The sequence below is a fragment of the Dendrobates tinctorius genome, unplaced genomic scaffold, assembly GCF_039654945.1.
Source record: "Dendrobates tinctorius isolate UK_male_01 unplaced genomic scaffold, ASM3965494v1 ptg000085l, whole genome shotgun sequence".
Classification (NCBI taxonomy): Eukaryota; Metazoa; Chordata; class Amphibia; order Anura; family Dendrobatidae; genus Dendrobates; species Dendrobates tinctorius.
The window spans coordinates 108076-136048 of NW_027361753.1; the positions used below are offsets into that span (position 1 = coordinate 108076).

Here is a 27973-nt window from a genome sequence, read left to right on the forward strand (position 1 = left end):
TCTGCTGGTGCAGTCAATGTGTACATACATTACTGATCCTGTACTGATCCTGAGATACATCCTGTATTATACTCCAGAGCTGCACTCACTATTCTGCTGGTGCAGTCACTGTGTGCATACATTACATTACTGGTCCTGAGTTACATCCTGTATTATACCCCAGAGCTGCACTCACTATTCTGCTGGTGCAGTCACTGTGTGCATACATTACATTACTGATCCTGAGTTACATCCTGTATTATACCCCAGAGCTGCACTCACTATTCTGCTGGTGCAGTCACTGTGTACATACAATACTGGTCCTGAGTTACATCCTGTATTATACTTCAGAGCAGCACTCACTATTCTGCTGGTGCAGTCGCTGTGTGCATACATTACATTACTGATCCTGAGTTACATCCTGTATTATACTCCAGAGCTGCACTCACTATTCTGCTGGTGCAGTCACTGTGTACATTACATTACTGGTCCTGAGTTACATCCTGTATTATACCCCAGAGCTGCACTCTATTTTGTCTGTGATGAAAATAAGACTGCTGAAAAGGAAAGTCTCGTATAAGGCTTTTTGAAGACTGTAAGATTTCAGATTTTTTTTTTTTTTTTTATAAAATAAAAATATTTAGACTTATTTAACTTAAACCCGATTTAAACAAGAATTTTCTAATGACACATTCCCTTTAGGTTGATGATCCCCTTAAACTGCAGGATTTATAGGAAATTAAACAGAACATTCGTTAGTCTCCGGCTGGTCACTTAGCGCAAGGCACATCCTTTCAGTAGAGAACCGCACTATGGCGCTGCAGATGTGACAAATGTGGTCCTACTGTATTATATTAAGAGCTCTGGACCTCAAGGTGTATGCGATCCTGTGGGGAGGATCTGCCGGGCGAGCAGCAGCACCATGCCGGGCTCCATAGTCTCTTATGTAGAAAGAATCATCACATGCATATTGCATGGAGCAACTACAAGGCTGTGCCAAGGCTTCATTTTTAAAGCAGAACCTGAGTGAAATCTCAGTGTTTGAGGGGTTTTTGCATACATTGTAAAATGGGTCTTAGACCTGACAAAGCGGGCGGACTTTACAATGATTGATAACACCTCTATATACAGTAGATAACACAGGATCCACCATTCACAAAAGTGATGTCACAGCTCACCTCCTCCTCCTGTACAGTGACTGATAACACCTCTATATACAGTAGATAACACAGGATCCACCATTCACAAAAGTGATGTCACAGCTCACCTCCTCCTCCTCCTGTACAGTGACTGATAACACCTCTATATACAGTAGATGACACAGGATCCACCATTCACAATAGATATCACAGCTCACCTCCTCCTCCTGTACAGTGACTGATAACACCTCTATATACCGTATATAACAGGAGTAGAGCATGCTCAGGTGTTCCTCCTATAAATACCAATATGTCCTGAGCCCGGCATTGGCAGCTAATATTGGACCTGGTGTCCAGTGTGAAAGTCGCACATTTTAGTAAAAATAAGTTATTCTTTAAACATTTGCCCATTCTCTGACCACACACCCCCTTTAAGGGCCTTTGACTTGGGTGATATCCGTTCTCACGTTCGCTCGTGATCATTGCCGTTCCTGTAAACCCGCCATTTATTGCTGATCATGTAATAGTACGGATGTATTGGGCCATTCTGCGTTCTGGATCTCTGCTCCCTCTCTGCTGTAGTGTTTGGTGCTCGGCTTGTCCAACGCTCATGTGATACCCACACCGTAGCTGCAGTGACCCCGCACCGAGCGTCCGTCACATGAGCGGTGACAGAGTTGTCAGCCAGGAGGAAGCGAAACGTTTCTGCAAAAGAAAACCGAGATGTTGAAACAGGGATAACTCTTCTTCTCCTGCTCCTAAGGGAGGGGTCGGCCGAGATCAGGATCTGCCTCCATGGTATTCATTCATCACGCTCATAGGCACATCGCAGTGAGAGGCTCCTGTACATCTGTGTGCACTAACATTGCAGTGACCAGTGAATGCAGAGACAGGAGCGCTCATCCTCCGGAGGGCTGCTGAAAACCTGAAACATCACCAGCTCATCCCAAATACTTTGTCACTTTTTTTTAGTGATTGTTTGGTCAGGGGGTGCACCACTTTTTTTTTTTTTTTCCAGCCAATAATTTCAGCCCCAATATTTATGAAATTTTTTTTTTCATTTTTATTGACCTTTTTTTAATATCCATAAACTATGGACTTTTTAATTAGTTTATCCCCACAAGCTCTGGGATCAGAAGCTCCATTTCTTGTTTTGATTGTTTCCTGGGTGGGCACATCATCAGAATTGTCTCCCTGCTGATTTCTAGAGTGGTGCCAGCCCCCTTATTACAGCAGTTGCCCAAACCGAGAAGGGGGCTGCCTTAACAAGTGGAATAAGCCAGCCAGCCCCTTCATGCACAGCACTGGTGACACGCCAATGCAGGAGTCACTCAGATCCAGAACTAGATCAGAAGTGGAGCGGCCAAACTCCAGAAGGGAGAGGAGATGTGCAGACCCTCATACCTGTGATAATGGATGAAAGTTTCAAAACTTTCTAATTTTTTGCATACAATAAAAGATGTTTTCTGGTGGGTAGAATTGATCATCTGTCCATGGGAAAGGTAACTTCTACATCGGTGGGGAGCTGCCTGCTGGGACCCCTCCAATCACCAGAATGGGGCAGTTGTATCCCCTTTAGGATGGAGCCGCAGTGCACGCTTGCCCTTCGCTTCATTCATCCCCTGTGTGTCTGCAGGAGAAAGCGGACCATACATGGACGGCGGATGAGCAGGCGCATTGCTGCTCTATTCTAATGGGGGTAAAAGTGACCTGTTCTGCTGATCTGTGTGGGGTCCGAGTAGTGGGAAACCCACAGGTGTAGAAGTATCACCTCAGTGTTTTCTATAAGTATAATTTTGTTCTGTAGTTCAGTCTTTAGCCTGTTAAATGGGCACAGAGGGTGGCAGTGTGGGTATGGGCTCCCTGCGGCGGCTCGGGTATGGGCTCCCTGCGGCGGCTCGGGTATGGGCTCCCTGCGGCGGCTCGGGTATGGGCTCCCTGCGGCGGCTCGGGTATGGGCTCCCTGCGGCGGCTCGGGTATGGGCTCCCTGCGGCGGCTCGGCTATGGGCTCCCTGCGGCGGCTCGGCTATGGGCTCCCTGCGGCGGCTCGGGTATGGGCTCCCTGCGGCGACGCGGGTATGGGCTCCCTGCGGCGGCTCGGCTATGGGCTCCCTGCGGCGGCTCGGGTATGGGCTCCCTGCGGCGGCTCGGGTATGGGCTCCCTGCGGCGACGCGGGTATGGGCTCCCTGCGGCGGCTCGGCTATGGGCTCCCTGCGGCGGCTCGGGTATGGGCTCCCTGCGGCGGCTCGGCTATGGGCTCCCTGCGGCGACGCGGGTATGGGCTCCCTGCGGCGGCGCGAGTGTGAGCTCCTTTTGGCGGCGTGAGTATGAGCTCCCTGCGGCGACGCGGTTATGGGCTCCCTGCGGTGGCGTGTGCACGGGCTCCCCGTGGCGGCAGTAAGAGCTCCTGCCTCACCTTTGGATTGCTACACTTTATATGACAGAAGTTGCACTAATAAACAGTACGTTGGGGATCTGCAGATTGTGCTCTTTCCACTGACCTTCCATCCAGAGAGGCAGAAGTCCCACAGTAATGCCGCAGTGAGGCTCCGGGTTCCGGCCCTGCTGTTCCTGTGCTCTGTGCCTGCTTGTTCTGTTGTGGCTAATAACGAGACACCTCTGGTTATAATTAACTTTCTCGTCATATTGGAGCTATTTTTATATAACACAGCTAGAGATAAAATACTGTATACTGGCTTGGGGTAACTGCAAGTGCCAGCATGTCTAATGATGAGGTCATGCTTTTACTTGTGGTTCTTCAGCTGCTGGATAGTAGTGTTATGCTGCAACCCATCCCAACCCCCCTAATGGGTATTTCAGGTTTCTGTGATTGGCAAAGGGTTAATATGCGTAACGCCAGTTCTACAGCGGAGAGGAGGGAAAATCGCATGACAAAAAGGAGAGAGTCTAAATGAGCGGAGGGGAAGTGGTGCTTAGCGGGGGACGCGGCAGGAGCGGACCACACAGAGATCATAAGTGAAACCATCTTCATCTTCTGAGAGGGAACCAGAGGAGGGTGTAGTCCCGGGCACAGCATCGTACTTCATTTGGGTGGTAGCTTTTATTATGTGAAGCCCTTGAAAATTACCCCCGAAAAAGATCAGTTCGTAGGTGGGATTCACAATGCGCAGGAAACTGGGCAAGGAGGAGGATTTTTATGTTTAAGTCATCCATGAAAGCTAAAGGTGACTCAATGAGCAGAGAACCGCAGGGAAATCCCGTGAGAGGCATCCCAAGTCGTAGGACAAGTTCTGTGCGGGGCCAACTCCATCCAGGCAGCCAATTAAGGATGAGCCAAAGCCTCAGGGACGCTTACTAAGGGCCGTCCACCCCAAGCACAGAAACGCAGCCTATTGGGGTCACCAGGCCAGACCACTATAACCTGCCCCTTGCTTGTGACCTGTTAAAAAAAATAAATAAATAAATAAAATCCCAGAAAAATTCCACATGCAGTCAGCATATAGGTACGATTGGCTGGCAAAAATGATGTAAAAGCTTGTACATGAGGAGCAACACTTTTTACCTTTTTAGAAACTTTATGTAATATATATTTTTTCAGTCCCGCCAGGTTTTTTTTTTTTCCTTTGCCTTTTTATCATTTTGTTGTTTTTGTTACAAAATTCTGATCGGATTAGAACGGCTCTCCACCCCTGACAGTAAGTGTGACTCTAGGTTGCTGACATTCTTAGTCATTATATCAGATCACACGTGGAGCGTGGCATAAAGCGTGATCGTCGCCCCTCCTGGCCGTTCTCAGCCGCGGGATGGACAAGGCACCATTGTCATTGGCACTGGTCTATGGCCTTCCACAGCGCCCCATGTGTCTGCCGCAGCCAGAGGTGAAGACGGGGCACCGGTCACCATTTACTGATGCAGAACTCCAGATTTCTCGTTCGCCTTATTGGGGGATACAGAGACCATGGGTGTATGCTGCTGCCACTAGGAGGCTGACACTATGCACAAAAAAAGGTTAGCTCCTCCTCCGCAGTGTACACCCCACCGACCGGCAGGGAATTCCTCAGTTTAGCTTAGTGTCAGTAGGAGGTGGACACGGGTCTTTCATTAGACCCATATCTACCTCAGTGTGCGTCGTTTTCTTTTCAGGTTTTGCGGAGGGATACAGAGTGAACGGTCACATCTGTAGTCCCACAAGGAGGCTATGAGTACAGCGTGAACTGCCACCCCGTATCCTCATAGGTCTCCACGGAAGGACCAAGAGCCTGAGCACGGACGCGTGTCAGGCGATCCAACTGGTCCCCGTCCCCCGTCTCCCACCCACTCGCCCACCAGAGCCTGTCGGTCCGGAAAAGACGCGGACATCCTTTGGCTGGCCAACAGGCACGCCTAAGTTTGACGATCGTCCTAGACACTCTTTCCAATTTCGGGTAGATCGTCAACAGGAAAAAGTCCTGTCTGGTTCCTACTCAACGTCTTGTGTTTCTGGGCCTCCTGTTCGACACTCGTCGGTCAAGGGTCTTTCTCCCTCAAGAGAAGATTCTCTCCCTGCGGCAGGATGTACGATCACTGCAGACCACACGATTTCCGTCCCTCCGAACAACCATGAGGGTCCTGGGAAAGATGGTGGCGGCGATAGAGGCAGTTTCCTTTGCCCAATTTCACGCCAGACCTCTCCAACACGCCATTCTGTCGAGTTGGAACAGGTCGGCTCTGTCCCTGGATCGCCCTGTTCGTCTTTCAGGCCGGATCAAGCGGTCACTCAACTGGTGGTTGACGTCACCTCTCATCCTCTTGGGGCGGTCTTTTCTTCCCATTCACTGGCAGATTGTAACAACGGATGCCAGCCTCCTCGGCTGGGGTGCAGTTTTCCGCAGTCACACTGTTCAGGGTCGTTGGTCGACTCAGGAATCTGCGCTGTCGATCAACGTCCTAGAGATACGAGCGATCCATCTGGCTCTCGTCCACTGGGAGAGGCTCCTCAGGGGCCTTCCTGTCCGGATGCAGACAGACAATGCCACAGCGGTGGCATATGTCAACCGCCAAGGAGGGACACAGAGTGTGTCAGCCCGGGCAGAAGTGTCCAAGATCCTTCGGTGGGCAGAGATTTCGGTACCGACAATCTCCGCGGTACACATTCCCGGCGTAGACAACTGGGCCGCCGATTTTCTCAGCTGCGAGGGTCTCGCGGCAGGAGAGTGGTCCCTACATCCGGAGGTATTTCTTCAGCTCTGCCATCGTTGGGGAACCCCGGACGTAGATCTGCTAGCTTCTCGCCTCAACAGGAAAGTGCCACAGTTTGTATCCAGGGCTCGAGATCCTCTCGCAGTGGGCGCCGACGCTCTGGCCATTCCTTGGTCGCAGTTCGAGCTCCCCTACCTGTTTCCTCCCCTGCCTCTTCTTCCCAAGCTGTTGAAGCAGATCAAAGCAGAAGGGATTCCAGTCATTCTCATCGCCCCGAATTGGCCCAGAAGGTCTTGGTTCGCGGACATTGTCAACCTTCTCGCGGACGCCCCCTGGAAGCTTCCAGACAGGGCAGATCTGCTGTCTCAAGGCCCGATTTGCCACCCCAATTCTCGGCCGCTCAATTTAACGGCGTGGCTGTTGAGACCGAGGTTTTGAAACTAGCAGGATTCTCCGGTCGAGTAATTCATACCATGATCCGAGCCAGGAAGCCATCATCTTCCAAAATTTACTACCGTACTTGGAAGGCCTATTTCACTTGGTGTGAGGCCAATAACATCGCGCCCATGTGTTTTTCGCTCCCTTCCGTTCTGGCGTTTCTTCAGGCAGGGCTGGATGCGGGGCTTGCTCTCAGTTCCTTGAAGGGTCAAGTTTCGGCGCTGTCCATTTTATTTCAGAAGACGTTGGCCTCCCGCCCTCAGGTCAAAACCTTTCTTCAGGGCGTGGCTCACACGGCTCCTCCGTATCGAGCGCCCGTGGATCCATGGGATCTTAATCTGGTTCTTGAGGTTCTGCAAGGTTCTCCTTTTGAACCTCTCAGGGATGTTTCCCTTTCTCTCCTTTCTTGGAAGGTAGCTTTTCTGGTGGCCATCACTTCCATCCGGAATTGGCGGCTCTTTCTTGCCGCTCTCCTTTCTTGGTGCTTCACCAGGACAAGGTAGTTCTGCGGCCTCCGCCCTCTTTTCTTCCGAAGGTGGTGTCCTCCTTTCACCTCAATGAGGATATTGTTCTGCCATCCTTCTGTCCGAGTCCAACTCACCCTCGGGAGCGGTCCCTGAACAAACTGGATCTGGTCAGGGCGATAAGAGTCTATCTGTCTAGGACGACTTCCTTGCGAAAGACAGACTCTCTTTTCGTCATTCCAGATGGGGCGCGGAATGGTCACCCGGCTTCCAAAGCTACTATTGCTCGCTGGATCAGATCGGCAATTTTGGAGGCCTACCGGGTTAAGCATCGAGTGGCCCCTCCGGGGATCAGAGCGCGCTCTACCCGGGCAGTGGGTGCTTCCTGGGCGGTACGCCACAGAGCCTCCGTGCTGCAGCTTTGCAAAGCTGCAACCTGGTCTTCGGTTCACACGTTTGTGAAATTCTACAAGGTCCACACCTACGCTTCGGCGGACGCCAGCCTAGGTAGAAGGATCCTGCAAGCAGCGGTGGGGAGTCCACTGGCCTGATGGAAGTTTGTTTCCCACCCCAGGGACTGCTTTGGGACGTCCCATGGTCTCTGTGTCCCCCAATAAGGCGAACGAGAAAACAGGATTTTTGGGTTGCTTACCGTAAAATCTGTTTCTCGGAGCCTTCATTGGGGGACACAGCACCCTCCCATGTTCTACAACTCCTGTTCTTACTTTGGTTGATTGGTTACAGTTGAGTTGTTTGTTCTGTTTTCAATCTATTCTGTTACTTCTCCTACTGCTTTCTCACTAACTGAGGAATTCCCTGCTGGTCGGTGGGGTGTACACTGCGGAGGAGGAGCTAACCTTTTTTTGTGCATAGTGTCAGCCTCCTAGTGGCAGCAGCATACACCCATGGTCTCTGTGTCCCCCAATGAAGGCTCCGAGAAACAGATTTTACTGTAAGCAACCCAAAAATCCTGTTTTCCTGCATAGACATATGAACGATCTGAAACGACCAACCTCATCCAGACCAGATTTCATCTGATAGATTATTGGTTTCCCTATATTATACATACTGGGCATTTTCACCTCCCTTTCAGAAGGCCACATTACGTTACAATCCCCTCGCTCTGCAGGCCAAGATATATAAGCAAAGCCGCGCCAAAGTTTTAACCTCAACGTCCCATGGCTGAGGCCAGTAATTAGCCCTGGTGGTCATTAGTGCTGAATCCCCCCCGCCACTCCATCTCTGCTTTTCTGGTGCTTCCCTCTCGGCTTACGTCACTGTTCGTAATGAGTGATTGGCTGCAGTGGTCACTTGTGTTGACGTGATCTCATCACTGCAGCACAGTAGAGACTGTCTGGAAGCACCAGAGCAGCCCTGGACTTATAGGCAGGTTTTTCTTCAGGTAGCCATTTAACTTACCCATTTTAGTGTGTGTGTTTATTTTGGAGCAGGTTGCTGATCTCTGGTCTTCCCAGCTTTGCCGCTGACAGCATGGAGTGTGTTAACGGACCTGTTGTAACTCGAAGGTTATAGGAGTGATATGAAGCAAAGTGCCGGGCGACCTGTTTGAACATGGCTCCTGCCTCCTTACTGTCATTATTGTGTCACACAAACTGATATGACCGAAGGATGAAAGATTCCCCCTCCATAAGTGTGACTATTAGCCGATGAGTAAGTGGGAGGGGGAGACGTGCCCACGTCAATCTACGGAGCGCAGCGGTACAACGCAGCTTATTGTATAGCCGCCACGAGCTGACATCTGGTAGGAGGCCATCTGTGCTGCTCCTACAGCTTGAGCCATGCCTGGCAGCTACCTCGTGTCACTTCGACAGGTTAATCCCACGCTGAGGTTATTCAGTGCCTCCTATGTAGCCTTAGACTTAACCGTACTCCATAGGGATATATGTCTACCTGCAGCGCTGCCTGTATCCAGGCCCCTTTCACACAATCCCACTGTGCACGTCGGGGCTGCGGTTAGTGATGGACATCTCTGCTAGAATGGTGGAAAGTGACACACTGTGTATTACTTACCTTCCCGGTTCCTCGCCGCGCCTATAGAGGCCCAATTTCTCAGCACTCGTTTATGGCCTTATTCACATGTGCCAAGAAAACTATGTGGGCAGAACGATCATCAGTATGAACGCCCGGTATCCATTCAGCATCATGTTGGCAGCACATCACCGGTTTGCATGCTGCCGAGAAGGATGATTTAAAAAGGGGTTGATCGGTAAAACAAGCTATCGCCCATCCTCAGGATAGGTAATAATTTGTTGATCGATGAGGGTCCCGACCGCAGGGACCCGCTAGAATGGAGCTGCAGTGCTCATGATCGACCGCCATTCCATTCATGCTGTAGGCCTATGGGGATGTGCTCGGCTGTTTCCGGCAGCTCCTTAGAGAATGAATAGTGCGGTGCTCGGTCACCTGACCTGCTTCATTTTGTAATGGGGATAACAATTCCCCATGCTGCCGATCAGTGAGGGTCCCAGCAGTCATTCCCCCACTGATTCCCCCACAACTAGCAATGATGGAGCACTAAAATGCTCGGGAGCTCGTTGCTCAAGCTGAGCAGTTCCTAATACTTGCATGCTTTTTTCGCGTAATGAGTATAATGGGAGTCAGTGGGAAAGCCAAGATTTTTTTCCCCCAGACACTACAAAGAGGTCTCGGGGGCAGTGAAAAGTGTTCAAATGGAAGGAGTACAGCATGGGGAAGACCCTAAAAGCATCTGACTCCCAGATCGCTGCTGAGCACAATGGTGCCACACTTTTACTCAACGTTAAGGAGTGACCATTAAACATTACAAACCCACGAGAAATTGGAGTTTACAGAGAAAAAAAAATGTTTATTTCCTTAACAACCGCCGATAAGCCTTTTAATGACGGCAGTTAAGGGTACTTATTCCTCAGTGCCACATTGTAATTTCTCCAGGGTCTCGGCTACCGTGGGCAGCAGAGACCCCAGAGAACATGGTTTGAGTCGGTTTTTACCAACCCCAGCGTTGCGATCACCGTTATTACAGAATGACGGCGACCGCAAAAAAAAAAGTCAGATTTCCCATTTAATTTCTCTCTCCTCTGATGTGATCAAACATCAGAGGAGAGAGAAATGGGGTCCACCAATCACCACGGTACCTCCAGTGTCCCTGGATCCTCCTGCATCCCTGGATGTTCGGGTCCAGCAGGTTCAGGTACCAAAACGGTGCCAGTACATGGACTCCATTCACTTGAATGTTTGCCACGCTGTCATGTGCGTGATAGCGCGGAAAGCACCGCTTCTGATCAGTGGTAAAATTATCACTGCCGGTCAGACAGCCAAGGTTCCCACGCCATCAAACGACAGTGTGAGCGTGCAGCTGTGTTCGGAGGTATAACTTTTACCTCCGGTCACTGGTGTCAGCTGATGCCTGCTGCCGCTAATAACCAAGAGAGCAGGAGCGGCGGACGGGAGTATTCATCAGCCGGATCCTGGGCTGTAAATAAATTAAAAAAAAAAAAAAAAAGTGGGCTCCCCTGTATTTATGATAACCAGCCAGGCAAATGTCACAGCTGGGGACTGCAACCCTCAGCTGTCAGCTTCAGCAGGGCTGGTTGTCAAGAATAAAGGGGTCCACAGGCTGGTATTCTCATGCTGGTAAGGGGCCATGGATATTGCCCCCCACTCAGCCTAAAAATGGCAGCCCGCAGCCGCCCAGAAAATGCGCATCTATTAGATGCCCCAATTCTGGCACTTTGCCTGGCTCTTCCCACTTGCCCTGTAGCGGTGGCAAGTGTGGGGTTCATATTTGTGAGGCTGACATCACCTTTGTATTGTCAGGTGACATCAAGCCCACGGCTAAGTAATGGAGAGGCGTCTATAAGACACCTATCCATTACTAATCCTATAGTTAAATAAATAATTAAAAAATATGGCGTGGGGGCCGCTCTATTCTTGATAACCAGTTTTGCTGAGGGTTGCACCTCCCAGCTGTGAGTTTTGCCTGACTGGTCATCAAAAATACAGGGGCAGCAACGCCATTTTTTGGTTTATAATTATTTATTTACAGCGCCAGAGGCAACTGATGAATACTCCCATCAGCTGCTCCTGCTCTCACTGTTAGCAGTAGTCCCATCAGCCAACACCAGTGACCGGAGGTAAACTTTATATCTCCGTTAACAGCTGAAGACTCACGTCTTTCGACAGCGTGGCAACCGCGCCTGTCTGGCCGGTGATGATTTTACTGCCAATCAGAAGCAGTGTTTGCCGCGCTGTCATGCACCTGGTGTTCACTTCCTCATGAAGTCTGTGTTCTCAGTCCATGCCTGAACAGTAGGTGTTCACTACGGACGCCAAACTTAACTGTTCAGGTTCGCCTATTTCTAACCCTGACAGAGCAATCTTTGGCGTCGGGAGCATATGCGCTATGCCATGGTGTGACTCAGCCCCACTCTCCACAATGTTCACAAAGTCTGCCATCAGGGACATGTAGTGTCCCTGGCCACAAGCGCTTGTCTACGTGTTGGTCATAAGTGCACAATGCCAGTAAGTGCGTTGGTAAGGGCACGGGTGATTTTCCTGGAGACATGCTGGTACAAGGCAGGGTCGCCACATCGGGAGAAAAAGTGGCAGCTGGGAACTGAGTACCGAGAGACAGCTGCCGCCATGAGTCAGTGGAAATCCTCTGTGTCTACCGGCCTAAATGGCAACATTTCTACGGCAATCAGATGTGCCCGTTTAGCATTTGGGTCTGTGGCTGGCTGAGAACTTTCTTTTTCGTTCCAAGGCCCGGGGTAGGGACAGCTGAACGATCTGCTGAGACAAGGATTTGGAAGTGCCTGTTGATGGTAAGTCAGAATGTGCAAGGATAGGTGCAGGGCAGGAGGCATCTGCACTAGTGTTTTGCACAGGGGAAGAGGCACCGATGTCATCCATTAGCATCAATCGTGGTCCCTGGCGTTCGGCAAACCGTTCCGGGTGCGTAGAGGATGTGCTTGATCATGCTGGTGGTGGTGAAGTTCTTAGTGGTCATGCCCTTGCTGATCTCGTCATGGCACAGGTTGCAAATGGCCATTCTGTTACTCTCAGAACTCTTTGAAAAAGTCCCATACTGGGGAACACCTAACGCTTTGACGGAGAAATTCATGAGTGTCTGTGCTATGCGGAACAGTTGCCCGCCTTTTCTCACTGGTCACCCCACTGCCTCTTTCTGTCTGTTTCGGTGCTACCGATCTCTCGATCTCAGCGCTGCTGGCCTCGTTCTACATGGCTTCTTACCAGGTCAGGGTCTACATCATCCACCACCTCCTCTTCCACCACCTCACCCTCCGGATTTCATGACATAGCGGCAACTGTGTCTCATCATCATCTTTCTCCTTATCCCAAATTTTCCATTCCCCATCATCATGTTCTTGTGTCCGTGACTGCTATAAGATTTGTAGATCACTAAATTGCATGTCCTCCTGTCCCTCTTGGAGCATCCAGGTTGAGAGGACACAATCAAGAAATGATGTTGCAGGGTGAGGATTAAGTGATCCAGACTTTAGGCTGGAGAGACTGGACCATGTGGAAGACTAGGTGGTGCTGCCTAGCCTGCTGGAAGCATTATCTACTATCCAACTGACCACCTGTTCGCACTGCTCTGGCTTCAGGAGTGGTATACCGTGCCTCCCTGCAAATCGGGACAGGAATCTGTGTCGTGGAAGGACATGTTTCTTGTGCTTCAGCAACAGGCATAGCCGCACCTACCCCACATCCTCAGCATGTGCAACACAAAAAAGTCCTCAAAGCACGTAATACTTGATGGATCAAATTATACTTGATGGATCAATATATATCTTTTCAGTCCTCACAAAAAAAGCTGCAGCTATATATTTGCCAACATACTGCTCCGGCATAATCCCTGTCAACAGACTGGATTCTGTCACTCTCCCTGCTCCTGCGACTCTCTCTCCCTCTGCTAAATGCACATTGTATGTGATACAAACGATTAGCCCTTAGAAGGGCTCTTAGTATGATGGTTCAGCTTCAGCATCTGTATCAAGACTACAGGCCTCTGAATCGTTATACTGTTCACACACAGAGCTGTGCAATGGCGCCAGTATGCCAAGCCGGGAGGCGCCTGTCCTTTTATAACCCCCTGCTGATGTGAGGCTGCTAGCCAATCACAGTAGTGCTGTGACCAAGATGGTGACGGCATTACAGTGACTTGCAGACAATCCGCGCATGTTTATTGCCTGTGTAACCAAAGATACGCGGTGGGGATTCGTGTTTGAACTCGCGCACCGCCAATTGCTCACCAAGTAACGAGCACATCCGAGCACCGTGATATCACAGAGCATGTTTGCTCATCCCTAATGACAACCCCTTTAATGAACCGCATCAACGATCTAATCAGCTGATGAATGAGCATTATGTATGTTCCCACATTGGCGATCCGTTCAGCCAGCGAATGAGCGTTTTTTTACATGTTTACACAGGTCGATGACTGGGAACAAGTGTTCTTTTGAATGCTCATTTAACAATTTCCAGCCTTTGCAAATGGGTCTTACATTTTTAATTTCCCTGTAGTGTCGCCACAGGAGATATGCTCTACATAGCTGGTAGATCGGTGCGGTCACCACTACCATTCTCGTATAGTTCTTCCTTGGCGCCAAGAGCATAAGCAAGAGGATTGAGATGTGTGGCAAGTTGTGCCTTCACCATCACTCCATTCAAGTCTATGACACTGTGCTCTGTTGCCCTTGTCAATGTCATACAGTAGATATGAAAGGAGCAGCAGGCCGCACGTGCAACCTGCTGCACGTGCAACCTGCTGCACCATTGACCGCATTCAAATTGGCTTTATTGGCAGGAGTAGAATACAATTAGCGTTGCCAAAGCTAGGAAAATAAATGTAGCAGGGGCGGGGATGTTGGGGTCAGTAATAGTCCGTTCGGGGGTCTTGTGTTCTTCTCAGTGACTTACTGGGCGGCGATCTCCAATGTTGATTCCTCTTCCCCAGTAGGATGCGGAGATTCCTCTCTTCATCCATGGATGGAAAGTCCGGGATGTAAGTGGAGAGTCTCTGAAAATGGGAGGTCCTCACTGCTGAGTATTTGTTGCAGTGCAGCAGGAAGTGCGCCTCGTCCTCTAGGGCCCCCTGCTGGCAGGGCTGGCTCAGTCTGTTCTCGCGCGGCTTGTATATCTGTCGATGCCGTCTTGTTTCCACGTCTAGGCTTTGGGCACTTAGTCTGTACAGACTCGGCTTGCCTGTCTTTGGGGTGGCGTAACCTCTCCAGATATGGTGCCCAAAGTGTAGTCCATCCGCAGTGACTGATAGTGGGTTTCTGTACATTTTTTTCCATCTCTTTATGTGTCGCCTCTTGCAGCTCTCTGAGGTCCCCTTTATTTGGGCTTTTGTCAGGGTGTGTTGCTGACTTTGACTGGACAGGCTGCCTGGATTCCTGGCTTGCTCTGAGCTTTGGCTCTGTCAGGGCTATATGATGGTTGGAGCTGGGGTTGCTGCCTGTATGTTCGCTTGGTGTGATGGTGCCCTCTTGTATATAGTGAGTCATATGCGGAATCAGCCCAGCTCTGCCCGACAGGGTGTTGTGATGGACCTGGAGGAGATATTTGCAGAACTACAGGTAGGAGACTTCGGTTGGGCTGAGATCCCACTTTCCCTGGTCTGGGTAGGTCGCTGTGCCCCATACCGTCACTCTCGTACCGCAGAATAGGAGTGATGATGCTGTCAAAGCCAGACTCACTGCTGGTTTGAGGTGGTACAGTTGTCTTCTGATGGTGTAGAAGGTTCTGCCGCCTTTTCCGCTCTCCAGGAGTTTCAGTAATAGGCCGGTGTGCCTCACTAAGTCAAAGACCTTCTTGAAGTCCACGCAACATGCAAATATTTTACCTCGCTTCTGGCTGTGGACATGTAGCTGACCCCTGTTGCTGTATGTCGCCATTGTGGGGCATGTGGGCTTGTGGACTTCTGCCCTCTCTGTGGGCTCTCTCTGAGGATCGCTGTGGGTTGCCATCTGTTTGGACGGCACCTTGCTTGTGGTCTCGGAGGTCTGTTTAGAACCATGTCCTTTGGCTAGATTGCTGACCCCCCCCCCCCCCACACACACACACACACACACACACACACGTTATTAACTCAGAATTCCCTAAAAGGGTTCCCTTAACCCTATATTCTTCTCTTTGCCTCATTTTCCTTTGGTCTTAGTTATGTTGGTGATGAAGCATAAACTCCATGTTCTGATCATAAATCTCATATCTCCAGGACATTTTCTTCTATGTTGTCTCTGTCAGATCTTGTCCAATCCGCAGAGTGCTAATTGGTTTTCCTAGCGCTCCTCTAACACCACCGCCCCTTACAGGATAAGTTTTACATGACCCTTCGTAATTAACCAAAACCATTTTGAGTGCGGTAGAGTTAATCGCGGTCTGGAAGGGTGGAGATACAATGCTCTGCAGGCGGCTGACATGTTTATTGTCAAAAGACTTGTAAACTGTTATAAATAGTCTGGAAGAAACAAACCACGCAAGCGTCTGATGTGGGGAGCGTCTCATCGAAGCGCCGTTCATATGTTTAGGGTCATATTCACATGGGATCACGTGTCCGGCAGTAAAGACTATCCGAGCATATGATGGCTATCGGGCAAGCAGCGCTCTGGTTTCCCGATGACACTGACCGGTAGCGGAGTCTCCCCCTGAGAACATGGAACCTCATGTTATTGTGGAGCATTGTGCAAAAGACTAGGCCCTCCCTCTGTCGGCAGATGAGAAGGTATGTGTGGTCCTCGGCGCGCCCCACCATCTGCATTTCATTTGGATGTGAGAGCCATAAAAGGCTGCAAGAAATAAGACCATTTATGTTGCTGCAGAACTGTAAACGCCACATTGTGACATGTGTAATTACAAGTTTCCTGACAAGACTCTGAAAGCAACTTGTGTACTTACCATTGTAGTTTACTGTCACGGAAGAGAAGCCTAGACAATGCGGCCGGTAGAGGGAAGCGAAGTTCACGGCACAAAGTGGCTAACCTAGACTTACACGGTACGTCCACCCCTGGACTTATTACCTGTATATACAGTATAAATTTATTTGCATTTTGCAGTGAGAAGTATTTGATCCCCTACCAACAATTAAGAGTTCTGGCTCCTACAGACCAGTTAGACGCTCCTAATCAACTCATTACCTGCATTAAAGTCAGCTGTCTTACATAGTCACCTTTATAAAAGACTCTTGTCCACAGACTCAATTAATCAGTCAGACTCCAACCTCTGCAACATGGGCAAGACCAAAGATCTTTCTCAGGATGTCCGGGACAAGATCATAGACCTGCACAAAGCTGGATTGGGTTACACAACCATACATAAGGCGCTGGGTGAGAATTAGACAACTGTTGGTGCAATTTGTAAGAAAATGGAAGAAATACAAAATGACTGTCAATCGACATCGATCTGGGACATCATGCAAAATCTCACCTTGTGGGGTATCCTTGATCATGAGGAATGTGAGAGATCCGCCTAAAACTACACGGGATGAACTTGTTAATGATCTCAAGGCAGCTAGCACCACAGTCACCAAGAAAACCATTGGTAGCACATTATGCCATAAAGGTTTATAATTCTGTAGTGCCCGCAAAGTCCTCCTGCTCAAGAAGGCACATGTGCAGCTCGTCTGAAGTTTGCCAATGAACACCTGGATCATTCTGTGAGTGATTGGGAGAAGGTGCTGTGGTCAGATGAGACAAAAATTGATCTCTTTTACATTCAACTCGCTGTGTTTGGAGGAAGAGAAATGCTGCCTATGGCCCAAAGAACACCCTCCCCACTGTCAAGCATGGAGGTGGAAACATTATGTTTTGGGGTTGTTTCTCTGCTAAGTTCACAGGACTACTTCACCGCATCAATGGGAGAATAGATGGAGCCATGTACCGTAAAATTCTGAGTGACAACCTCGTTCCCTCCGCCAGGACATTAAAAATGGGTCGTGGCTGGGTCTTCCAGCAAGACAATGACCCAAAACTTACAGCCAAGGTAAGAAAAGAGTGGCTCAAAAAGAAGCACATTAAGGTCATGGAGTGGCCTAGCCAGTCTACAGACATTAATCCCATAGAAAACTTATGGAGGGAGTTGAAGCTCTGAGTTGCCAAGTGACAGCCTCAAAATCTTAATGATTTAGAGATCATCTGCCACGAGGAGTGGAGCAAAATTCCTACTGACATGGGTGCAAACCTCACCAACTACAAAATACGTCTGACTGCTGTGCTTGCCAACAAACTTACAAAATCGGCAAGGGATCAAATAGTTGTTTCCTTCACTGTAAATGTCATTTATATAAATATTGCAGTCTCTGTGTACATACATTACATTACTGATCCTGAGTCACCTCCTGTATTATACCCCAGAGCTGCACTCACTATTCTGCTGGTGCAGTCACTATGTACATACATTACATTACTGATCCTGAGTTACATCCTGTATTATACCGCAGAGCTGCACTCACTATTCTGCTGGTGCAGTCACTGTGTACATACATTACTGATCCTGAGTTACATCCTCTATTATACCCCAGAGCTGCACTCACTATTCTGCTGGTGCAGTCACTGTGTACATACATTACTGATCCTGAGTTACATCCTCTATTATACCCCAGAGCTGCACTCACTATTCTGCTGGTGCAATCACTGTGTATATACATTACATTACTGATCCTGAGTTACATCCTGTATTCTACCCCAGAGCTGCACTCACTATTCTGCTGGTGCTATCACTGTGTACATACATTACATTACTGATCCTGTACTGATCCCGAGTTACATCCTGTATTATACCCCAGAGCTGCACTCACTATTCTGCTGGTGCAGTCACTGTGTACATACATTACATTACTGATCCTCAGTTACATCCTATATTATACCCCAGAGCTGCACTCACTATTCTGCTGGTGCAATCACTGTGTATATACATTACATTACTGATCCTGAGTTACATCCTGTATTCTACCCCAGAGCTGCACTCACTATTCTGCTGGTGCAGTCACTGTGTACATACATTACATTACTGATCCTGTACTGATCCTGAGTTACATCCTGTGTTATACCCCAGAGCTGCACTCACTATTCTGCTGGTGCAGTCACTGTGTACATACATTACATTACTGATCCTGTACTGATCCCGAGTTACATCCTGTATTATACTCCAGAGCTGCACTGACTATTCTGCTGGTGCAGTCACTGTTTACATACATTACATTACTGATCCTGTACTGATCCTGAGTTACATCCTGTATTATACTCCAGAGCTGCACTCACTATTCTGCTGGTGCAGTCACTGTGTACATACATTACTGATCCTGAGTTACATCCTGTATTATACCCCAGAGCTGCACTCACTATTCTGCTGGTGCAGTCACTGTGTACATACATTACTGATCCTGAGTTACATCCTGTATTATACCCCAGAGCTGCACTCACTATTCTGCTGGTGCAGTCACTGTGTACATACATTACTGATCCTGAGTTACATCCTGTATTATACCCCAGAGCTGCACTCACTATTCTGCTGGTGCAGTCACTGTGTACATACATTACATTACTGATCCTGAGTTACATCCTATATTATACCCCAGAGCTGCACTCACTATTCTGCTGGTGCAATCACTGTGTATATACATTATATTACTGATCCTGAGTTACATCCTGTATTCTACCCCAGAGCTGCACTCACTATTCTGCTGGTGCAGTCACTGTGTACATACATTACATTACTGATCCTGTACTGATCCTGAGTTACATCCTGTGTTATACCCCAGAGCTGCACTCACTATTCTGCTGGTGCAGTCACTGTGTACATACATTACATTACTGATCCTGTACTGATCCCGAGTTACATCCTGTATTATACTCCAGAGCTGCACTGACTATTCTGCTGGTGCAGTCACTGTTTACATACATTACATTACTGATCCTGTACTGATCCTGAGTTACATCCTGTATTATACTCCAGAGCTGCACTCACTATTCTGCTGGTGCAGTCACTGTGTACATACATTACTGATCCTGAGTTACATCCTGTATTATACCCCAGAGCTGCACTCACTATTCTGCTGGTGCAGTCACTGTGTACATACATTACTGATCCTGAGTTACATCCTGTATTATACCCCAGAGCTGCACTCACTATTCTGCTGGTGCAGCCACTGTGTACATACATTACATTACTGATCCTGAGTTACATCCTGTATTATACCCCAGAGCTGCACTCACTATTCTGCTGGTGCAGTCACTGTGTACATACATTACATTACTGATCCTGAGTTACATCCTGTATTATACCCCAGAGCTGCACTCACTATTCTGCTGGGGCAATCACTGTATCTCCACTGCTGACACCCTCCACCAGACTAGAGACCACCGATGATGGCCGTCACAGAGTCTTGCTGTTTGCTGTAGGTAGTTGAGCAGCTGTTGGATTGCTGCTTGCTCGGTTGCTGCACTCTGTGGTTCCCCATCTATCTGCAGATGTTCCTACAGGATGGAGCTGCACTTTAGTTGGTAATGACTTTTTTTTGACTGGTTCCATTCGTGTTTGAATCTCTCCACATCTCTGGCCATTTGTTAAAGTATCGGTGCTATGAAGTCTATGTCATAACAGAGATGGAGAGAAGTTTCTGCAGGCCTGGCGGTAACACAAACACCGCCCAGGTCCACTCACGTGACAGCTAATGTTATATTTCTAGGAAATTGTTTAGATCCATTTCTGCTCTGGGAGATATAAACATGTAGGAATGATGGAGTGCTTACCAGCCGATAAGCCAGAAGATTGCATCTGCTCATGACCGAAATGTTACCCCCATGTCTGACATTAACCATGCTGCACGCCCTGACACTGCGCCGCGGACCGGGGTATTTTCTCTTGTTCTTTTCTCTGATTCCTCCGCCTTTGCTGTTCTGACCTTACATGAGCCGCATACTGTATTGCTGCAAGGTATTATCTCATCCGTGTCCAAAAAAAGTTTGGTTGGGAATAATATGTTAGAACCTGGGATAAAGCATCCGGCTCCTGCATAGGAAGGATGAAAACCATTCCAACCATGCCGATGATCACACAACCCTGTGGGAAGTTTTGCAGGATTGAGGGTTGATTAAGAACCTGTGTCTATTAGAGGAGGTCTGGGCATCCTATGGCCCTACACAAGCTATAGTGTGGCCCTCCTAGCGATACTGTGCATTCACATACTGTATATCTGGCGCGATGCTTCCTTATCGAACATACATACTACTTCTCTGGGTGCATTGCCCATGCAAAATGTGTCTTGATGACGAGAAGCAGTCCCTTGTTACATGTTATAACCAATTGCACATTATAACGGGGGGATTCTGGGATTCTTCCCGTCCTAGGGAGCTGTATGAGCTCTGTGTATCTCAGCACAGGCTCCATGGGTCTAAAACTGAGAAATCATTTCTACTGTTTATTGCACTCTTCCTCTTTTTCCTCCTCCTGCTTTTCCTCCTCCTCGTCCTCTTCCTCCTATTCGTCCTCCTCTTGCTCCTATTCGTCCTCCTTTTGCTTCTATTCGTCCTCCTCTTGCTCCTCTTCATCATCCTCTTGCTCTCCTTCGTCCTCCTCTTGCTCTCCTTCGTCCTCCTCTTGCTCTCCTTCGTCCTCCTCTTGCTCTCCTTCGTCCTCCTCTTGCTCTCCTTCGTCCTCCTCTTGCTCCTCTTCGTCCTCCTCTTGCTCCTCTTCGTCCTCCTCTTGCTCCTCTTCGTCCTCCTCTTGCTCCTCTTCGTCCTCCTCTTGCTCCTCTTCATCCTCCTCTTGCTCCTCTTCGTCCTCCTCTTGCTCCTCTTCGTCCTCCTCTTGCTCCTCTTCGTCCTCCTCTTGCTCCTCTTCGTCCTCCTCTTGCTTCTCTTCGTCCTCCTCTTCTTCCTTCTCCTCCTCCCATCAAAGTTTTTATTCTCTTACAGAGAACCTGTCACCTCTTTTGGCCTCCTTAAGATACGGCCGCTGCCTTTCAGGGCTTATATACAGCATTCTATAATGGGGTAGATAAGCCCCTGGTCCGACGTGCAAGATAAGAAAAATAAGTTTTATTACACTCACCCGGGGGGGGCGGTCCGGTCCGATGGGTGTCACAGGTCCGGAACTGGCACCTTCCATCTTCTTGTAACACCATCCTGTTGGCATCGTCGCTCCCCGTCATCACGCTCCTGTGCAGGCACGCTTATCTGCCCTATTGAGGGCAGAGCAAAGTACTGAAGTGCACAGGGGCCGGGAAAGGTCAGAGAGGCCCAGCGCCTGCGCATTGCAGGAAGTTGCTCTGCGCAGGAGCGCAATGCTGGAGAGCGATGAAGCAAGCAGGAGGGCGGCATCGCAAGAAGATAGGAGGTGCCGGACCCAGACCTGCTACACCCATCTGACTGGACTGCATCGGACCGACCCCCCTGGGTGAGTATAATAAAACTTATTTTTCTTATCTTTCAAGTCGGACCGGGGGCTTATCTACCCCATTATAGAATGCTGTAGATAAGTCCTGAAAGGTGGTGGCCGCATCTTATAGCGGCCAAAAGAGGTGACAGGTTCCCTTTAATATACTGAACTCATATTATACAGTACTGTGTTCTTAAAATTGCTCGTTTCCCCTTTCTACACATCTGATTCATCTCTCTTTACTGCTTGATGTAGAAACAGTAAGTCTCTTGTCCTTGCTTTTATCATTCCCCTCTTCATCTTCTGACCAAGCAGCTCCCCCTGTCCCCCCTACCAGGTTCTTTTGCAATAACTCATGAGTCATACAGGGAAAATTGTCCTCCTGTTTCTACATACAGGTGCATCTCACAAAATTAGAATATCATCAACAAGTTAATTTATTTCAGTTCTTCAATACAAAAAGTGAAACTAATAGATTCTATAGAGTCATTACACACAGAGTGATCTATTTCACAGGTTTATTTCTGTTAATGTTGATGATTATGGCTTGCAGCCCATGAAAACCCAAAAGTCATTATCTCAGTAAATTAGAATACTTTATAACACGAGCTTATGATATTAAAATCCGAAATGTTTGCCTCCTGAAATGTATGTTCAGTAAATGCACTCAATACTTGGTCGGGGCGCCTTTTGCATCGATTACAGCATCAATGCGGCGTGGCATGGAGGCGATCAGCCTGTGGCACTGCTGAGGGGTTATGGAAGCCCAGGTTGCTTTGATAGCAGCCTTCAGCTCATCTGCATTGTTGGGTATGGTGTCTCTCATCTTCCTCTTGACAATACTCCATAGATTCTATATGGGGTTAAGGTCAGGCGAATTTGCTGCCAATCAAGCACAGTGATACTGTTTGTACACCAGGTATTGGTACTTTTGGCAGTGTGGACAGGGGCCAAGTGCTACTGGAGAAAGATATTTCCATCTCCAATAAGCTTGTCGGCAGAGGGAAGCATGAAGTGCTCTAAAATGTCCTGGTAGACGGCTGCGCTGACTTTGGTCTTGATAAAACACAGTGGGACCTACACCAGCAGATGACATGGCTCCCCAAATCACCGCTGATTGTGGAAACTTCACACTCTGTAATGACTCTATATAATATAGGAGTTTCCCTTTTTGTATTGCCCAACTGAAATAAATTAACTTTTAGATATTCGAGTTTTGTGAGATGCACCTGTAGAGCTTAGAAGGATTCAAATCGTCCTTTTTCAATCCCGTGATGTCATAGAGCTAATGGAAAGGAGAAGAATTATCTGGGTAGAAAGGCAAAATGAGCAATTGTAAGTACACAGTGCTATATCATATGATAACTGCAATATATTAAGAGGATGAAAATGTATCTGGGATAAGGCGAAGGAGGGCTACTTTAACTTTTTTCCCCCAAACAACCCCTTCAACTCCTCTCTAGAAGTAATAACTTGTTGAGTGGTGGGGTCCGACCACTCGGTCCAGCACTGGAGTCGGAGACCTGGGCACTTTTGTCACCGTTAAAACGGAGCTGCAAGGTGGTCGCGACCTGCGCTCCATTCATTCCCAAGCTCAGAGAGAATAAATGGGGCGGTAAATGGACAGACGAAAATGTGTTTTGCCTGGACAACCCCTTTAAGATGGTGGCCTCTTCTTGCCCCCAACCACCGCAGCAGCACTAATGCCACAGGTTGTAGGGGAAGATGAGACCAGGAAAGAAGAGACCTCATCCGTGTAGCGGCTTCTAAACTGTCCGCAGTCACAGTTATGAGATCTCCAAGATTTTCAGCTTCTGCAGACACAAGAATACGGTAAGTAACATTCCTATATCTGAAAAAGCCGAAAATCTCATTCAGTGAAAGCCAGCGGAGATCCAGGAACGGTTTATGGAGAAAGACGGAAGGGGAGAATTGGTAAATGTCTGGACATCAGTTTTGACGTGTTTGCAGCATAATTTTCACCTTGTTCTGTCGCTCGCACTGTCCTCATTGTTAGATGGACAGAGCCTGTCGTAGCCCACACCTCCCAATGCCATGCGGCACAGGCTGCTGTGTATATGGGCACCTGGAGTCCCCTGTGCTTAGGTGCCAGCCGGGCATCACGCAGACTGTAGACTGTGAACATCTGTGAAGGTGAAAGCTGCTCCGCAGACATAGTCTGATATAACCTCGTCTGCTCGCTGCCAGCTGTAATCTCAGGGTCTGACCTAGTTAATATTCTAATCATTCAGGCGTCACATCCTAATTCTGTGCAAAGCATGCAGACACGATTACTGAGCACAGAGACCCCCACCCACTGCGAGACCACAGACCGGGCATGAATGGAGAGGTGGCCGCATCGGGTTATATAACGTCCGTAATGTATGTACACAGCGACTGCACCAGCAGAATAGTGAGTGCAGCTCTGGGGTATAATACAGGATGTAACTCAGGATCAGTAATGTAATGTATGTACACAGTGACTGCACCAGCAGAATAGTGAGTGCAGCTCTGGAGTATAATACAGGATGTAACTCAGGATCAGTAATGTAATGTATGTACACAGTGACTGCACCAGCAGAATAGTGAGTGCAGCTCTGGAGTATAATACAGGATGTAACTCAGGATCAGTAATGTAATGTATGTACACAGTGACTGCAGCAGCAGAATAGTGAGTGCAGCTCTGGGGTATAATACAGGATGTAACTCAGGATCAGTATTGTATGTACACAGTGACTGCACCAGCAGAATAGTGAGTGCAGCTCTGGGGTATAATACAGAATGTAACTCAGGATCAGTAATGTAATGTATGTACACAGTGACTGCACCAATAACCTACTCAAAAAATGAATACACCAAATGGAGTCCAAAAACATGAAGACTCAAATTTAATACATAATTACAAATGAATATACAGAACAAGACATAGTAAAATACCATAATATATAATTACAGCAAAATACATATAATAAAGACATAGTGACCACTATAAATAGATAATCATACAAAAATGGTAAGGATAATAATACTAATAAAGTGCATAATATATGGGCTGAAAAATCAGCTACTCATAAAGTGCATAGAAAATATATAGTATATAAATCCAAATCATATATACCTGTAATGTGTGGCTCAATGTGTCCAGGCTCCCTCCAACGTACGTTTCGCCCACCGTGGCTTTTTCAAGGAGTGAGCTCTGGGGTATAATACAGGATGTAACTCAGGATCAGTAATGTATGTACACAGTGACTGCACCAGCAGAATAGTGAGTGCAGCTCTCGAGTATAATACTGGATGTAACTCAGGATCAGTAATGTAATGTATGTACACAGTGTCTGCACCAGCAGAATAGCGAGTGCAGCTCTGCAGTATAATACAGAATGTAACTCAGGATCAGTAATGTAATATGTAATGTTTGTACACAGTGACTGCACCAGCAGAAAAGTGAGTGCAGCTTTGGGGTATAATACAGGATGTAACTCAGGATCAGTAATGTAATGTATGTACACAGTGACTGCATCGGCAGAATAGTGAGTGCAGCTCTGGAGTATAATACAGGATATAACTCAGGGTCAGTAATGTATGTACACAGTGACTGCACCAGCAGAATAGTGAGTACAGCTCTGGAGTATAATACAGGATGTAACTCGGGATCAGTAATGTAATGTATGTACACAGTGACTGCACCAGCAGAATAGTGATTGCAGCTCTGGGGTATAATACAGGATGTAACGCAGGATCAGTAATGTAATGTATGTACACAGTGACTGCAGCAGCAGAATAGTGAGTGCAGCTCTGGGGTACAATACAGGATGTAACTCAGGATCAGTAGTGTAATGTATGTACACAGTGTCTGCACCAGCAGAATAGTGAGTGCAGCTCTTGTTTTTTATGTAGCTTATGTTCACAGCTAAGCCTGTGATTTGGGATATGTCCCTCTGGTTTTTGCGCTTTCCATTATACATGTTCTTACTGTCTTTGTCAGTTTGATGAATGTGTTCTGTTCCTCCCCGGAAAAATCTTTATTGTTTCTATCAGTCGCAGCAGACCTGAGTCTGCATTATGTAATTCCCCACTTTTCTGTGTAATGTATATACACGTGCCAGTAATTTCCACACGTACTGTATACAGAAGACGTGATTTGTATGAGTTACATTGGAAAAGCATACAAATCACAGCGCCGTGCAAAAGGAAGAAAATGTGAACGCAGCTCTAGAAAGATGAGCAATAAAATCCTGCCCGTATACTGCAATAACTCAGCGGGTGCAACGCTGAGACCGGAGGGCGAGGAGGCTGCGCGCTCCTGTCGTACAGCTGGAGGGCCGGGGCTTGGGCTGAGTTTCCCATTGCCGAAAACATATTTAGTAATAGATCTTGCCTCCGCAATCTTCCTCTTTGTCGCAGGGTTTTTTGTTTGTTTTTTTTATAATATTTGACTTTTATTGAGTTTTATAATTGGTTCGGAGAAGATTGTAGTAATTTGCCTCATTAAAGGGAATGTAAACATCGGACAATGACGGACTTTTAACCCCTTAACAATCGGGCCAAGTTTTTCCCAACTGACCAGTGTCACTTTGTGATAACTCTTGAACGTTTAAACAGATCCCACCGATTCTGAGGTTATTTCATGACACATTGTACTTTTTGTAGTAAATTTAGGTCGATTATGTTTTGCGTTTTTATTTATAAAAATGTCAGAAAGTTGACAAATTTCCAAAAATTGCCAATTTTCGAACTTTGATTAACCCTTTTAATCCAGATCGCACCACACAATACTGGATAAATAGCTTTTCTCTCATATCTGTCTAAGGCTTTGTTCACACGTTCCACTTTTGCATTTTTTTTTTTTTTTTTTGCTGCATTTTTTTATGCAAATTTTAAGCTGCGTTTTACAGTACCTGCAAATGCTATGAAATTTCAGAAATCTTATTCATACACTTAGGTTTTTTCCTCACTTTCAGCATTTTTGCATAGAAAGCAATAAGTGCAAAAATGCAGCAAAAAACACAGGTATCAGGATTTGTTGCATTTTTGGTGCAGAAAACTCAGGAACAGGCACTAAATTTGTATCGGCATGAAAGACACAGCAAAAAAGTGGCAAAAATGCAGCAAAACCTGCTTTTTTTTAAGAAGCTTCTTTACTACCAAGAGAGCAGGTTTTGGCCGTAGAAAAAATGCAACGTGTGAACACAGCCTAACATCAGCATCGTCCGTGAAATGTTTTTATTTTGTTAAAGTGTTAGAAGCTTTAAAATCGTAGCAGTCGTTTTTTATTTTTTCTCGGGAATTTACAATACTTTTTTTTAGGGACCTGTTCAGGTTTAAAGTGAATTTCGGGGACCAATATATTGGAAAAAACTCCCAAAAGTGATAAAATTAAAAAAAAAAACAAAAAACGCACCCCTCAACTTATTCGGAACTTCTGTCAGGTAGTTTATTAACCATTCAGGTGCTTTTCAGGAATTAATGCAAATTGGCATGACAGGAAAGAAAAATGTTATTTTTACCACCTAAATATTACTATTGTCTGAACAAGGCCTCTATAGCCGGCAGACTCTAAGGCGATTATTTGGCAGTGAATTGCCATGGCAGCCAGCAGGACCATACAAGCATGATCTCAGGGGCCTGATGGGGTTAAAGAGGGAGCCCCCACACTCTGTTAACCGTCTAGATGCTGTAGTCACTATTTCTCCTTCCCCCATGACAGCACCACGGAGATCTGCCGTTCAGGGACAGGAAACCTTCAGGTAAAAAGGGTGGTGCCTCTCCCTCGCATCAGTTTGGTTTCCTGTCCCAGATGGGGAACCTTCAGTTCGGCTTACGTGTAGAAGATAGGAGACAAGAAGACGGTACAGGCAGCGGGGATCCCCTGCTTCTGCTGGTGCAGTGTCCTGAAGCTGGGACCGCAGGATCTTTCAGGGTGAGTGGGGAGGAGCGCAGCCGCCGTACCATACTCCGGTGCCGGGCTTCCAAACGTCTGGGCGCATGCATGGGACGTGCCGAAGTTGCCCCCTGATGTCGCGGCCAGAGGGTCACTTGACCAAGGAGGAACTTCCGGTATTGGACTGGAAGTAGCACTAAAGACATCGGGCGTTTTTTTTTTTCAAAAAGGGAACAGGGTGAGAGGCTCCCTGCAGCTAAGCGGTCACCTGTAGGATAAAGGCACAAGACAGCGAATCGCAGAAGCATCATCCAAGAAGAAGACAACATGATTCTTTAACCAAGCCGTGTGGACGTTCCAGCAGCCATTCTACCCAGCACAGCAGGATGTTGTGAGCTCATTTTCATGTTTGCCTCTGGCTTCTGGTGAGGGTTATGGAGCTGGCTGTGCTGACAGAGGAGTAGTGAGTTCTCTATCTGGACTCCCTCTGTTGGTGAAGGGAGGTAATGAAGCTGATCTAAATGGCAGAGA

At 47.7% G+C, this 27973-nt stretch overlaps 1 protein-coding gene across 1 annotated transcript in view; it reads left to right on the forward strand.

Annotated features, from left to right (window-relative positions):
• The window catches only part of DYM (dymeclin), a gene marked incomplete at its 5' end in the record, with an annotated part of 271700 nt that overhangs the window by 106399 nt on the left and 137328 nt on the right, over positions 1 to 27973 (forward strand). The window lies entirely within an intron of this gene.